Raw genomic sequence first — 16,596 nt, 5'->3', positions numbered from 1 at the left:
AAACCCGAAAAAATTCCGGTTCCACACCCTGCCTGTGGCTATGTAGCACAGAAAAATCTTCCCCTCACATTGGCCAATTGCACCAAGAGTGAATGCCATGCTAGAAACTTTTTCTTATGCCAAATTTTCCTCTCTTTTTTTCTTTTATTGCCGCCTGCACAAGATCTCCCATTCAAACCCAATAGAGCAAGGCTTTGTTGTTGTAGTTGGTGAGAATGGGCAAGTGCAGTTCTGGGATGGGAGTGACTGCGTGTGTAAAATGCCGAGTTTGCCAAGGTTTAGTGCGCTTCCTGTGAGAAAGGTCTGTTCGTGTTGCATGGAAGGCCCCTGTTAATAATAGTGCCCCCGAGGTAGTCGAGACGAGGGGACCAGGTTATAGAATCTCAAGTGCCACACGCTTGCAGACCGGCGTGACAAAGCGCAATGCAGTGTCGAGAGCTTCCCTGTGAAAAGCCTGCGCCGGGGGCATCTGATGCAAGAAACAGAATGCATTTGTTACCAGCGCCGATAGTGCGAAGGCCATGCCTTTTTATGCACTCTACCCCCTTTTTATACTTTTTTCTTTGCCACGGCCAGTATTCAGAGCGCGCACACGTGCGTTTGCCGTGTGGTGCCGACGTGTATATAGGGTGGTGTTGAGCAGGCCTGCCATTCATGGCAGAGTGTTATACTTCAGTCACATGACAGTCGTCGGGGCAGTGCCTCTTTGCTACGTCTGACCACCGAGTTGTGGTCTTGAAAATCATTCTTGTGACTCTATGTGAATCAGGCATGTGGTAGTAGCTAGAGAAGAAGGAAACATAAGCAGCTGGGATTCCTGTGAGGGAGCAGCAACATCAAAGCCAGAGGAAGCTTCCCCGCCTTTGTACTTGAGCTTAGTGCATGAAATGAACTCCCTTGCAGAAACGCTAGGCTCAGCATGGGGCAGCACACCTCTTTGGCAAAGCGGCCTCACTGCAGGACAACTTGTCTTATGACTGAAGTGTGTTGTGTGGCGTGCACCTCTTGCTATTGTCATCTCACTTATCACCACCTGTATATAGCGCATCAATATGCACATTCACCTATCCCGAAGAAATTGTTTTAGTCCGAAAAATGTGCCCTTCTCAAGGTCATCTTTGTTTCTGTCCATTGAATACTCCAGTTAGCACATCACACTGTGGAGTTGCATCATTTTCCTCCTGATTTAGTCTGTGCAGACAGGCAACCAGTGGTATTTTGAGCTGTTATACAAAGTGATCAGTTAGTAGCAAAAATAAGAATGTCTTCGGGACAGTCTCTGAAACAAAAACAATTATTTGCTGAAGGGAAAGTGTGAGTGGATACCGCATGGGAGTTTTCAAATGGATCTTTGCCACATCAGCTACTAGTGATTCCTTGCATTGAAAGCTTGCATTGCCGTTATCCTTGCTGTTGTAGAATTACACACGTTTGTTTTCCACCATAAAATAGGGTGGAGGTAGAACATAAATTAATTTCTTTGAACGTTTATTGAGCCTTCGTGCTTCAAACACACATAGGAGATTGTGTTTCATTTCTGTTGTTTTGCCAACACTAGACCCAGTAAGCTTGGAATGAGCGAGAATGCTAACAAATATTTTTCAGAGGTGCAGTCTTTAACGAAGCTCCTTTGTGTTGTGAATGTCTATTGTGTTTCTGCAGTACAAGCAGCCTTGCACCTTAGGATTGATGTCACCTGTCGGGCTCTGCTCAATGTGACCACATTAAGGCTAGCTTCTGTGGGCACTGTTCCGGCATTTTTCGAGAGGCTAATAAGGTATTCTCTGCATAAATATAGTTAGTTAGCCATGGTGACAATGGTGAAAGCAGATCAACTTCATTAGTGGCAGTCTGGTGGGAAAACAATACATATTGTTTGACCCGCCCTTTCTCTGCACTCGCAACAGCTCGTCGAAGGGGCAGACTCAGGGTTGACTGATATCTATCTGATGTGAGCTCTTCATTTGTCGGTACATGATCAAACTATAGGGCAGACAATATGAGGCTGAACTTTTTACCGTGTGCAGTTTCTGTTGTACCATAACTGCATTGGAGACGAGACCAGTCTGCATGGCATTTATCAGATGTCCCTGTGGAGACTACAAAGGAATGGATTTCTTATGTTTTGCACAATACTCAATCTGGATGAACAGAACACTCTGTATAAATTCACTCTGTTTTGGATTACCAGCAACATTAACCTTCAAGCACATTCGATGCTGCGACCACGCGTTATCAATTTCTCTTGCCCTGGAGCTGTCAGCCATTGTGAGATCCGTGCTCCTAATTCTTTCCCCTCATAACGCATATATTTTCTTCTTTTTTTTTTTTTTCTGTTCTGCACAGCTGTTGTGCCTTTCAACATTGCCCCCAGAAATTTTAAGTTCTTGTGTGAGTTCCAAGTCAAGGCATTTATCTATATTTTGCAGTATTCATGCCATACCGGCCATGTTTGGATGTAGGTGAAATGCAAAGCACCCAGGTACTGTGCTGTGCCAGTACAAGTTAAAGAACTCCAGACAGCAGAAATTATTTAGAGCTCTCCACTATGGCATCCTCATAGCCTGAGTCACTTTAAAGTGTTAAACCTCATAAAGCAAACCCTACCGTCTATATATACGTTATTTGTTTTGGTTGTCTTGTTAGCCCTGTCTCACACACAAACAATACTGACCGTTTTTATTGATGCCCTTTGAGTAATATTTTAATTGTTTTGATCAGTCACTTCAAGTGTTTTACATTCATTCTAGTCCCGAGTTTTTACTGACAACTGCTTCTGCTTAAAATTTCACCTTGCAGCGTAGTATGAGTGGTACGTAATGCATACTGTATGCTAGTTTCGGCCACTGAACTGAGCCAACTGTGAGAACTATGCAGACTGCCAGACCCCTAGGGCCGTACATCAGCAGTGTTTGAATAATTAGCGTTAATTAGCAGCAGCATATCTAAGGTTGAAGTAGAGGGGGACAGTGACTCTCTAAAACCTTTTCCTTTTTTTTTTTTTTTTTTTTATTTTCTGCTTGTCCCTATTCTTTAACTCTTTGTATGTGCTCTTTGGTACTGCACAGGAAAACACCACTTGCCTTGCTTCTCTTCTTTTTTTTTTTTTTTTTTTAGGAAAGAAAGTGTTATAACTTATGAGTGCTGAAGTGATAAAAGGCACTCTTATCGGCTCGGAATGCTGCAAAAAATGGGAGACTGTAATTATGTTTCCCATTAAGCCATTCATGGAATGAGTCATCAGTTGGAAATGTGATGAATTGCCACTGTGACTCTTGGACATGTTGCAGCTAATTGCAGACAAATGACTGGCACATGTTTTGCAGCATGCACATATGTAGTATTTTTATTTTATAGCTAGAAACTAGGCCGAGTAGCCATGTACCCGAGAGGAAGGATGGCACAGTGAGAATGGAGCAACCGGGATGTGGGCATTGCCAGCATGTAGATTGTGACAGGCTTTGTGTTTTCCCTTGTTTCCCATCATTTGTCTGAGGGCATTTATATATGCAAAACTGTCAAAGTTTCACCATGACCAGGATAATGCTGTTGCTTGCCAGGCGAGAGCTTGTCGATTTAATCACAACCAGCTGCATGGATATTTTCATAAAGCAAAAAAATATATATATATATATATATATATATGCAGAGACCACAGTACATCAAGGCTTCATGGCAAGGAAGCCTTGCGCTGCCTAAATGGGAAGTGCTTCTCCTAATCATTAAGTGCACATCTACAGCATACGCTTGCACCTATTGTTACTGATACCAATGCTGCTACAAAGGGAATGTTTGCAGCTAATCATGGTTTACTTTTGTTACACAGCTTGGCACATAACACACTGGTGACTACTCTAGAGGTTTGTGGCAATTTAGGGAATCAATTGTGCAAGTTGAAGAACAGGTTTTATTACTTTCCTTGGACATGAGGTCGAGCATTTTGACAAAATGGTAGGTAGCTGTTGTGTACCGGGTGTGTGTGTGTGTGTGTGTGTGCGCACGGTAATAGAGAGATAAGTGACCCCCTGTTCTAATCTGGTGCTTTTTCACTCCAATCGCTTTCTGTGAGCCTGTACAGAGATGACATATTATATTGTACTAAATGCTCACTGAACTCTTATAGTTTTATTTCACTGAGCGAGTCGTGAAACTCTGTTATGATATGGTTGGTGGCCTCAAAACAAAGCATGCTCAAAGGGTAACGCTGGTAATTTATTCTTTTTCTTTTCACATTTAAGTAAAGGTAACGTCAGAAATGCCTGCTTACTTGCTGATGTTTTGTGTGCATGTGTGCAGTGAAGATGTTGCTGCACCAACCTGCTGAAGCAAGGAGCTTCAGGTATATTGCCTGTGGATAGGAAAAGCTGTAGGGGACATTTGTAAACAATCCGAGGCTTTGTATGGAATCGGGTGTGCATGTGTGTGTGAGTTGTGTGCCAGCACTCGGAGAACAACAGGATGTTTAGTTCCAGATGCCTCAGAAAATGAGCGAACAGAGCTTCATGATGCATACCAGCTGCACTGCTTGCTGTGAAGTTCATTGCAACTACCTTTTGAACCACTGAACGAATAGTTCTAGTGGATGTGATTCCTGCAAACGAGACTGTAAATTGAGACATGTCCTCTAAAAGCCATTTCAGAAACTAAAGCAGCTCTTCTAGCTTTTTGCAGCTTAAAAGATTTAATTTCTGTGCAACAGCACTGTTCCTTACATTTGCCTAAATCCAAGAGGAAGCAACTGCCAACTTTGGCTGCACAATGTTTGTTTGGTCAGTATGTAATCGTAACCCACTGTCTGATATTAGCTGTCAGCTCTTGTACGAGTTTAGTATTTGACGCATTAACAACTCTCGACGGTGGCAAGGTACTGTAATTCATGCACTGAGAGAGAGCAGCTGCTGCATCTGATTTGAGTGAAGTTAGTATACTGGAGGTACACATACCCTTTTTTCTTTTCTGGTGTCAATCAAGACTGATGGGGATTGTGTGAAAATTATGTGCAGACTCACTAGCAGTGATCATTGGCAAGAATTTTCAATACTTCGAATAAACAGTTTCGGAGAAAGTGAATGTGGACAGCTGCTTTTCAAGGGGTCTTCATATGTATGCCACTTGCATTAGAACTTTAAACACGAAATGAGCACTGTGACCTTTCCCGCTCCATATTTCATCTAAGTCTTGCTTGCTTGGGGACTAAAGTAAGCCCCCCAGTCAGCATTCCACTTGGAAACATGTTGCCATACTTATTTGCTGTTCTTGACCAGTTTATTTGGGGCCGTTTTAATTCTCCTTCATTCCCATCTGACATCACCATGCTGTTCAAAAGTCAGCTAATCATTTCACGTTGTTCACTGACCCAACCTCACTAGCATGCAGTTTGTGGCTTATAGAAAAGTGATGTTATTTGATTGATTCTGCCGTGGCAATTTCACGGCAATGACAGCAGCCTGCAGGAACCTTTAACGCCATTTAATGGGTTCCCTCAATAGCTAGGAAACATGCACATTTTCTTGTCATAACGTCATATTTGCTAGCATTGCAAAATTTTTTAGGAGATGACCATCATCATCATCATCACTGTGGAGGATGAGCTCTGCCGTGTTGCACGCACCGAGTAACATTATATAAGCATTTTTCTGTTAGTTGGAGGTTTGATTCTCCCTAATAGATCTGCATTGTTTATGACGTGACATGGGGATATATTAGCACAACACATTTATTTCCCTCTGTGGTTGACACTTATCGATCGCGATTAATGATACTGTGGCTTTACGTCTATGCGCCGTTGCTTGCCACGAGCGGGCATTCGAGAAGCGCCCCCTATGTTATTTATTTACATTTTAAGCGATATGCTCGCCACGTGATGATGACCTGCCGCGTGATGTGTAGCCTGCAAGCCTTTTGCTGTAGGTTGTTTGTGTGTGTCTGTGCAGGTTGTGTGGATAGCAGTGTCTATACCGAAGAAGCAAGCATTTTGTGATCGAGTCCTTTTTGTTTTGCCAGTGTGCTGAAGTCTCTTGTACATTTTTTACGTATACACATGCAAAGAAGAGGAAGCATGACTTGGAGTCTGACTTTGACAAATAAATGAGAAAGAAGAAAGTTTGATTTCTCAAGTCTTTGTCATTTCTGTGGTGCGCCGCCACATACAGCCGACTGCGCTGCTTGGCTGGACACTGCCGTGATAAACGACCTCGCAGTAGTATATATAGACATGGCCATCGTGAAATAAAGCTCCTCATTCTGGTATCTCAATCCTGCATTACAGGGCTGAAATTTGATCATTTGGTACGCTTGTACACAAGTGAATGTGCACGTGAAACCAACTCGTATAAATGCTCTACAAACACTTTTGAAGTTTGGTATGGTAATTAATGAGTACATTAGAATGGTAATACAAGCTCTTTCTTTTCTTTTTTTCCTGGCTTCTGTCTGCGCAAGCTGCAACACTCAAGGGTGGTCTGACTCTTTTTATTTAGAATCCAGACTACACTTTAATAATATCAAGCTGTAGAATTCTTGCATTTACTGAGCTTGACAGCCAGTATCTTTGTAAGAGTTTCATGTTGGCTTTCTTTTCTTCACTGAAAGACTCTAAAAGTATAATATTAGATACATAGTGCATATGTAAGTGGCCTATTTACATTTGCTTCCAATTTCTTAGCTCTGATACAGGTAGCATCACTTACTTTTTGTGTGGTGCATACAAAAAGGCATCTTGCCTCCCCACTTCAGCAATAATTTGGGACCAAAAGTTTAAGGCCGGACTGCGAAACAACATAATAAACCACTCACATACTCCAGGTTTACCTAATGAAGGCCACTGCTCTCAATTGAATTCCAGACTGTTTTTGCAATAACCTGTTGGAGATCATACGGAAGTTTTTGTTCTTGAACAAACTCAATGTAAATTTTTCAGTGGACAGCACCTTTATAACGCAGCTTTTGGTCAGTTAGTGTGACCAGTTCATTTTCTTCCATTTGTTACTGTGCTATAGTGATGGCTAAGACTTGCAGATGGGCTATTTATACTTCGGTCAAAAAAGGAAAATGTTATAAAACTGCTGCATTGAATAAATGCTCCTCAGAACTAATTTTCTTACTTTTATATGTGGTTATGGGACAAGCTGTGGCAAGGACAGAAATGTCTCACAAGTACTGGGGGCTGTGCTATATTGGATTCAAAACGCAGCTATACTGCTTATTAAAAACAATGCACATTTCAGTTTGTTAAAATGTTCCTGGAATGATTACCCTATCTGCGCTAGCCAAAATGTGGTAGATCTCTTTCAAACGCCTGTTGCAAGGTCACAACCTCCTATATGAGAATAATAGCATGGCACTGCAAGGGCCCCTTGCAGTGCCATGCTTGACAGCAAGGCAACGATTGCTGTCCGTTTCGTGGAGAGCAGAGTAGCACAAATAGACCGATATCACAAGGCTCACTGCGCATGCGCGCGAGTTTACCGGGAGCATAGCTAACATAGCACCGCCTAGCAGCCATCTTGGCTGTGGCCCTTCGCGACGTCGCCTGTGCCAACATTTATCTGTGCGGCAGCTCGCTTTCAGTGCTCCTAGATTAGCTCACAACTTTTCTTCGCGGCATTTAGAGTTGCTGGAAAAATAAGCCAGTGGCATGTCCCCGTGATGGGTGTATACGATGTGCAGGACACGCCGTGGGCACCTTTGAAAAGGAAGCAGCTGCGGCGATACGAGAAAGCTGTATAACCGCAGCGACGACGCTGTATGCGTGCCACTCAATTGTTGAAATGTTGAAAGTGGCTACAAAAACAAGTTTGCCGCTTACTTCCATATTATTTCCAAAACAATCATTCCCGCGCATGCCGACACTAAGCGTTTTTAAGCGTTCAGACTACATTTGTATTTCGAACTACACTTTTATTCCCTGGTACTGAACGCTATTGCGACTGTAGGAAGAGGGAAAATAAAATGCATGGGCCTGCTACTGGCTCTGTAGCTGAGCCACCTCCGCTGCCTCGTGTGGACAGAAGAGAAAGGAAAAAGAAGAGGGAGATAAAGACGTGCGTCGGTAACAGCCGTCGTCAAGTACGTGGCCTTTAACCCCATGGCGTTAAAATGCGTGAACCTGTTGACTGACTCCTGCTAAGTCACTTCCACGTGCAGCTAGAGGACAGTTTAATGAGAAAAGAGGAGACGCGCATCGCGACAGCGGTCGTCTGCCGAAGTGGCGAGCGCGACGGCGGCTTTAACGCCACATCAAGAAGCGCTACTACACCCCCACTCTGAGACCCCCATGCCCCGTTAATGCATAATGTTCAAATTTATAAGGACTGCATGAATAATAAGGAAGCTGCCACGTTTTTGTCAGGGATTTTCAGTACATTTCTCCTCTTTTGTTTCTGAAACTTTTGCAGCAAGTTTTATTGAGCACTCTTCACATGATTTCTAAAACCCTATCTGAATAAAAATAAGTTCTCCCCATTGCACAAAATGATGTGGGAAACAGGCCGCCAGCCACTTTCTCTCCCTCCTAATTTCCCTTTCCACATGTGCTAGAATCACTGGGGAAGCCTCTCCGATGGAGCTAAACATTAAGCACCGCCCCCTTCCCATACTCGCCTGCAGTCACTGGAACTGGGAAAGTCCAGCAACCATGCCGGATTAGGCACTAGCGGTACAGTGTACTAGAATACTAGCGGAGCCGTGCAGCCGGCAAATCAGCCGCTTCGCAAACTCAGGGGTGCTCTGACCTGCTTAGTTTGTGAGAAAATAAGTAAAAGCTTAAATTTAATTACTGTAAAATTAAATCGAATTATGCAGGGAAATGGAGTAAAGAAAGATATGGCCAAATGACCGAATAGTTAGAATGTAACGCTGCAGCGCAAAAAAAAAAAAATTATCTGCACTTGGGGAAGGCTCATTATATCATCTTATTTAGTTTAAGCACTTTGCTATCGTCATGATGCATGTCGGTTAAAAACTACGCATACCCACGTATTTAGATTAAAAACATTTTTTCAACGGGAAATTGTTTATGAACGCAATTATTTTGCATGTCATAGTCGGTGGTGGTGCTGGTGGTAAACATTTATTAGTTTGTTTGTTTTTCAAGGAGGTGTTTGGCCCAGGACTTGTCCTCACAAATCTAAATGAAGCCCCTATTACAGGAGCACCAATGGCGTCTAACGCCGCTCGCGCCCTGGCGACCAAGGCAACTACCTAAGGTCCGATGGGACTGTCAGGAAGCGGAGCAGCGCCGCCTTCCAGGCGTCCCTAGAAGAGAGTGGGTGATGAAGGATTAGGAATGGTGACGACTGAAAGGGCAGGCCCAGACCATATCAAAAACGTCTGAGAATGCCGCTCCACAAAGGCATGCAGCCTCCATCAAAATCTGTGTCGAAGTGTGTCAACACTGCCAGGCGCAGCATTGTACTCGTAAAAATTTCGAGAAGGAGCTTTCCACTCTTTGAAGACACTAGGCTTCCAGAAAGCGACAGCGACTGTCCTTGTAATATGTAGTTATATCAGAATGTGATTAGATATTGGGTGGTCTCGAAGTAGGCTTCTAGGGCGAGTTTGAGACCCAGGGTGTGAGCAAGCGGGCCGCCTGATCGGCTACCTCATTGTCCAGGACTCCCTGATGGCCAGGAAACCAGCTAAGGTTGCAATTTGGAGGGTCGCTAGACCGATGGCAATTCTGGATGCACCAGGCGAGAGTAAGTATCCAACCCAGCTCATAATTCTGACAGGCCCCCTTCGAGTCGGGTGTATTTCACTTCTGGGAAGAAGGGAATGCGCAATCGCGATTTCCTCCGCGTATGTTGTGTTGGGGGCGTGGAACGTGAGTCCTGCCTCTGTGTTGTTGTGGACCACTGCCGGGGTGAGCCACCTCCCACAGTGGGGACCGACAATGTCCACTATACACGTTGTCTAATAGTACGTCGCTACAGTGTTTCCGCGCGCGCGCCTGTCAACGGCCATTATGGTAAGAGTGTGACATGTTGAGGGGAATAGGTCTGACGTGAGGGTGCGTCTCCATGGTTCTGACGCTCGTACCCATTCCTCAAAGGTGACAGCGCATTGGATCAGTAATTGGTCAAGAATATGGCGACTGGAAGGCGTTTGCGATAGGCGCGTGTATTGGTTAAGAAGATGGGTCTGTCGGAGTTCCCGATAGGTGTGACCATCATAAGGTACAAACAATTGCTGGTTGGATGTGGCAATGGGAAGGTCAAGAGCCCTCTTGATGACTTTGCAGTGTATGACCTCGAGTTGGTCCTCGCCTTGTTTGCGCATGCGAAGATAGGGGTTTGAGTAGAGAATTCTAGTGATTGCGGAGGCACGTGCCAGTCGCAAGGCATCTTCACAACCCTCCACGCTTATAGGAGACCCGATGGACCATACGGCCCACATGGTCGCCCATACATGCGGAGTTTCGCGGGTGTTGTGTCTGGTCTGCGTTGTTGGTGAATAAAGAGGCCGAGGATGCGCATCTCCTTGCTCTCTCTAATCGGACCCGAAAGGAGTGTGAGGTGAAATGAAGCGTCGTCTCGAGGGGAGGGACGGATGTGGACAAATGGTGGTTTGGTGTGAGCACACTGGAGACCACACGCAGTGCGCAGAGAGCATCCAACACCTCTGTTGCTTGTTGTAGGCATGTTTCCATGTGTCCAGATTGATTTAATCTCACCATAACTACCAACATATCGCCATTTAGCACCTCGAGCCCCTTGTCCAATTTTCTGCCACAGTCAAAAGGAAAAACATTAAAAGCAACATGTTTTGCTATGCATCTCTGATCTGAAAGATCAGACTATTCCTATCAATATGCTCATATATCTTACAATATTCCAAAGTTGCACAACAGTAAGTACCTAAAGTGCAGTCCATTGGTTTTCTACAGCAGTCCAAACTATACTCGGTGCAAGCGCAGGGAAAACTTTAAAAGCAAATTGTGTGTTCGAAGGTTAGATAAAGTAGCTAAATATATGTTCGTACAGTATACATATATAGCTCATAATCTAATTCCACAGTTACCTCACCATTAAAAGTGATGTCGAATAAAGCTGGACTCGTTACGTTATTCAAGTTCATGGGAATTGTTCTGCTAATGGGAAAAAGAAACTTGCGCAAAAACGTTGAGGATGAAAGACGTCGCGACCGGACAGAGCGCTGTCTCGTCATCAGGTCTCTTTCTGCCTCAACTTTTTTGCTAATTTGAACCAACACGCCCAGGTGAAAGTAGAAAAAGTACTGATTTCTCATAATTAGTTCAATTCGTTTATGATTCTTCAATTTTCTGTGTTAAGTCTAAAAAGCCAACAAAATCAGTTTTTTTTTTATTTATAGGAAGGGAAAGGCGCGGTAACTGTCTCACTTGATTTCTGTGGACACCGCAACCGCGCCGTAAGGGAAGGGAGGAAGATGGGAGTGAAAGTGGAAAGAGAGAAAGTGGAGCCGTAGTGGAGGGCTACGGAGTAATTTCGACCACCTGGGGATCTTTAACGTGCGCTGACATCGCACAGCACACGACGCCTCTTCGTTTCGCCTCCATCGAAACTCAGCCGCCGAGGTCGGGTTCGAACCCGGGTACTCCGGCACAGTAGTCGGGCGTCTTACCACTGCACCACCTCGGCGGGGCCAAAATCTGGTTGTTGTGGCTGTAGGAAGAAGGAAAAGAAAATGCACGGGCCTGCTACTGGCTCTGTAGCTGAGCCACCTCCGCTGCCTCGTGCGGACAGAAGAGAAAATAGAGAAGAAAAAGAAGAGGGAGAGAAAGACACGCGCCGCAACAACAGCCGTCGTCCACCACCTAAGTGGTGGCAGGTGCAATGACGGCCTACAACAGATAAAAATTTGGTGGCAGGCCAGCCCCCGCCGCAAGCGGCGGTGACCTACCTGTCCCAGCACCATCTAACCATCAAAAACGGGATAAGCCGCAAGTGTCTCACTGCGTTTTGCTACTGTTTGTGAACAAATTCGAGTGCGTGCGCGTGAAATGTCGAAGAGGAAGAATAAGCATGCAGGGATGACTAAATATGCAATGCGCTTTGCAGAGATTTCGCAAGTTTGTTTCACTTTTCTTTTGCAAACTTTGCTAGCAGTCCGACGTTGTTAAATAATAATAATAATAATAATAATAATAATAATAATAATAATAATAATAATAATAATAATAATATTAATAATAATAATAATAATAATAATAATAATAATAATTGGTTCACAGGAAGGGAAAGGCGCAGTATCTGTCACACTTGTTTCTGTGGACACCTGAATCGCGCCGTAAGGGAAGGGAGGAAGGTGGGAGTGAAAGTGGATAGAGAGAAAGAGGAGCCGAAGTGGAGGGCTTCGGAGTAATTTCGACCACCTGGGGATCTTTAACGTGCGCTGACATCTCACAGCACACGGACGCCTCTTCGTTTCGCCTCCATCGAAACGCAGCCGCCGAGGTCGGGATCGAAGATTTTCTGTTGCGCTCGAGTTTATCATTATATAAGTCCTCTTATGCAAAACAAACATCACTGAAAAAAAAACAATAAAAACTCCTGGAAAGGCCTTTGCTGTGGCAGATTGGAATTAAGGCAATCGGAAACTTCCAGTTCTTTTGCTATGCTAAACTGAAGCGAGACAATGCTAAGGCTGCTCTCATCAACTCCATTTATTTCCCTTGAAGTAGCCACCGGCATCGTTTAGGAAGCTGATGATATAATAATAATAATAATAATACAATAATTGCTTCACAGGAAAGGAAAGGCGCTGTATCTGTCACACTTGTTCTGTGGACACCTGAACTGCGCCGTACGGGAAGGGACGAAGGTGGGAGTTAAAGTGGAAAGAGAGAAAGGGGAGCCGCAGTGGAGGGCTACAGAGTAATTTCGACCACCTGGAGATCTTTAAAGTGCGCTGAGATCGCACAGCACACGACGCCTCTCCGTTTCGCCTCCATCGAAACGCAGCCGCCGGCGGTCGGGATCGAACCCGGGTGCTCTGGCACAGTAGTCGGGCGTCTTACCACTGCACCACCGCGGCGGGACAGTAAAGCAATTCAGAGGGACTGGTCTCCCTCAACATAGTTCTTCAGACAAGACGCAGACCGGCGTATTTTGTTGCAGTCACTCTAGAGCGCAGCTCTTTGGCGCACGTTCCTGGGTTTCTAAGCGTCGGCGTTGTCCCTCGTAACCAGATCTACTTTTTTTCCTTCCTTCCTTCCTTCCTTCCTTTACCGCGCGACTCAGGTGTCCACAGAAACAAGTGTGACAGATACTGCGCCTTTCCATTGTAACCAACTCCACTTTCACTCGCACCTTCCTTCCTTCGCTTACTGCATGGTGTGACAGATACTGCGCATTTCCATTCCTCTGAACCAATTATGAAAGGCACGCTTCAGAGCTCAAGTGGAAAACGTGACCACACATGGTGCACACTGCTAAGATAATTCATGAATAATGCGAGCGCCCACTGGCTGTTTCTGGCCCTACGGGGCTGGGACAGTAGGTCAACGCCGCTTGCGGCGGGGGCTAGCTAGCCACCGATTTTTATCTGTTGTAGGCCGTCATTGCACCCGCCACTGCTTCGGTGGTGGACGACGGCTGTTGCGGCGCGCGTCTTTCTCTCCCTCTTCTTTTTCTTTCTTCTCTATTTTCTCTTCTGTCCGCACGAGGCAGCGGAGGTGGCCCCGCCGGGGTGGTGCAGTGGTAGGACGCCCGACTACTGTGCCGGAGTACCCGGGTTCGAGCCCGACCTCGGCGTCTGCGTTTCGATGGAGGCGAAACGAAGAGGCGTCCGTGTGCTGTGCGATGTCAGCGCACGTTAAAGATCCCCAGGTGGTCGAAATTACTCCGTAGCCCTCCGCTACGGCTCCTCTTTCTCTCTTTCCAATTCACTCCCACCCTCCTTCCTTCCCTTACGGCGCAGTAGCGGTGTCCACAGAAAACAAGGCCCGTGCAATGTTTTAACGCTCGTGTCGCAGAAAAGCCGGTGTCGTCGGCGTCCAGTGAGCGATAAATCCCGGCATGCACTTCATAAATAAACATGCACTTCATAAATAAAAAGCAAGTTCTAAGATGGGCTGGGTGGGAATCGAACCAGGGTCTCCGAAGTGTGAGACGGAGACGCTACCGCTCAGCCACGAGTTCTTTTTTTTTTTCTGACATGGTATTTATTATACAAAAAGGGTTATGTACACAGACTATTTACAATTCATTCAGCCATTGCTGAGATGCACAACAGAAGACAACTTTTTAAAAGGCAGGCAAAAATAAGCACCGTGTCACCAGCGGAAACCAATCAGGTTGAAAGTCATTTTCACCATAAGTGTCCTTCAGTTGCAGCATCATTCTGCTAAAATGGAGTCTAGGTGGAACAACAGGTTCAGCGTTGCGATCCGACATGCGTGTCTTCCACAAGCTATGAAGTCCAATAAGGAAAAACATGTCATATGGTTCGTAATCAGATTGTGTAACAGCAAGATACCGCACACTGTACGAATTTAGAACAAAGTCTTTCTTTAGAGTTCTTTGCAGCACATCCCAAAAAAGAATTGCGTCTTTGCAATTAATGAAACAGTGCTCAATAGTCTCGGGCACATCACACAGACGGCAGTTTACAGAAGATACAAAAATATTTTTTCTATGGAGCCATGTGTTAACAGGTAGAGCTTCGGTATGTAATTTAAAGAAAAATGTTTTCGTGCAAGGAGAAATCTGCATTTTGCGCACCCTTTTTAACACATCATGACCTTTAAAGCCAAAGTATAAAGAACGATACAGTGGTGGCGGAAAAAGCATTGCTACCAAATCCTTGTATAGTATCTTGCGCGAAACAGAATATAAGTACTCATTCGAGAATCGTACTGTCAAAAACCTCACCGAAGCATAAACTTCCTGCATAAATCCTAGTAACTGCGGGCGATCAGTAAAATCTGAAGAAACCACTAAGTCGGGAAGCAAATTCATGAAATTAACTTGTAGGAATGCTCTAATAATCGGATGTGAACAATCACGAAAAAAGAAGAAACGGGCAACTAACTGCCTTACATACAGATGCACTAAGCCGAGCCCCCCTGCACAAACAGGTCTGAATAGGTTATCACGTCGAATCGGTTCAAAATTGGATGACCAAATAAACGTCGCAAATATTCGGTGAAAGCGCTGGATGTAATGCCTAGCACAGTGGAGGACCTGAAGCACATAATAAAGTTTTGTCGCCAAAAACATGTTGCAGGCCTGAGCCCGACCGAATATTGAAAGCCGATAGGGGACAAATGTATTAGCATAACGCTGGACTACTGGAACGCGCTCTTTCCAGTAATTTGAACTTGACTTAAATGCATGCAGTGGAACGCCTAGATATTTAGGTGACACACATGACCATTCAATTCCTGCATATAGGGGTGGTGTTGAGCCCCACGAACCAAACCAAAGGCCGGAACTCTTGGAGTGATTCATCTGAGCACCAGAAACAACGCCAAATTCTTCTATGCTGGATATAACTTTTTCTATGCTTGGTTTGTCAGTGCAGAAAAACGCAAGATCATCCGCATATGCAAGCACTTTAACCTCATTTCCAAGGAGAGGGAAGCCATGAATACTACTGTTATGTAAAACGCTCTGACAAAGTGGTTCCAAGTAAAGAGCAAAAAGCAGTGGAGACATCGGACAGCCTTGCTTCACAGAAGAGTTGATTGGTATGGGGTTTGATAGGTGGACATTTACAATTAGGCGAGTCGAACAATTTCTATAGCAAAGTTGCACCCCCTTCAGTACTACAGAACCAACGTTCGCTCGTTCCAGAAGAGAAAACAGGAAAGAATGACGAACTCGATAAAATGCTTTTGCGAGGTCGACCTGAAGTAAAGCAACCTGATCGTGAGAGCAGGAGCATGATTCGAGGACTGTGCGCGCAATATGTACATTACTTTGTATGGCTCGGTCCCTCAAGCCGCACGTCTGGTGAGGGCCAATGAGAACCGACATTGCGAACTGTAGGCGATTTGATAAAATTTTGGCGAAAATCTTGTAATCCACATTTGCCAGTATAACTGGTCTATAGCCTTCTACTGAGCGTAATTTTTCTTCATCGGTACTCTTTGGAATTAGGACTGTGTGGCATTTTGTAAAAGTCTCGGGAAGGGCTTCTAGATCAAAACTTATCGCGAAGACATCTAGCAGGATAGGAACAAGAACAGTTTTAAAAGCTTTGTAAAATTCAGAGGAAATGCCATCAGGACCAGGCGTTTTTGAGAGAGGTAATTGATCAATTGCCACTTCTACCTCTTGCTGCGTGAAAGAGCTACTAATTACATAACAATCATCTTCTGATAAAGGGCTCACCAGGGATGTGAAACGCGAGATGTTAGAATTTCTTACAGGAGGAGTGGCACTAAACAACATCGAGTAATAATCCACGAATGCGGACGTAGCCTCATTCGTACTCGTAACCAATGTGCCATTACGCATAATTCCCGGAATCAGCTTTGCAGTCGCATGATGACGTTCATCAAGCAAAGCTTGCCGCGTCGGCCGTTCGCAGTGCAAAGCACGCTTGACACGAGATCGAATTAAGGCACCCCTGTATCGTTCCGCATCATGCCTTTGTAACTGACTTTTGACA

At 44.9% G+C, this 16,596-nt stretch overlaps 1 protein-coding gene across 1 annotated transcript in view; it reads right to left on the bottom strand.

Moving 5' to 3' along the window:
* Window positions 1-16,596, bottom strand: part of LOC146207431 (uncharacterized) — a 262,324-nt gene that overhangs the window by 207,851 nt on the left and 37,877 nt on the right. The gene's annotated exons all lie outside the window — the stretch shown is intronic.

Source organism: Amblyomma maculatum, chromosome 1 (genome assembly GCF_055883805.1).
Source record: "Amblyomma maculatum isolate TAMU_Amacu chromosome 1, ASM5588380v1, whole genome shotgun sequence".
NCBI classification, from domain to species: domain Eukaryota; kingdom Metazoa; phylum Arthropoda; class Arachnida; order Ixodida; family Ixodidae; genus Amblyomma; species Amblyomma maculatum.
This window is presented reverse-complemented; position numbering and strand designations above follow the sequence as displayed.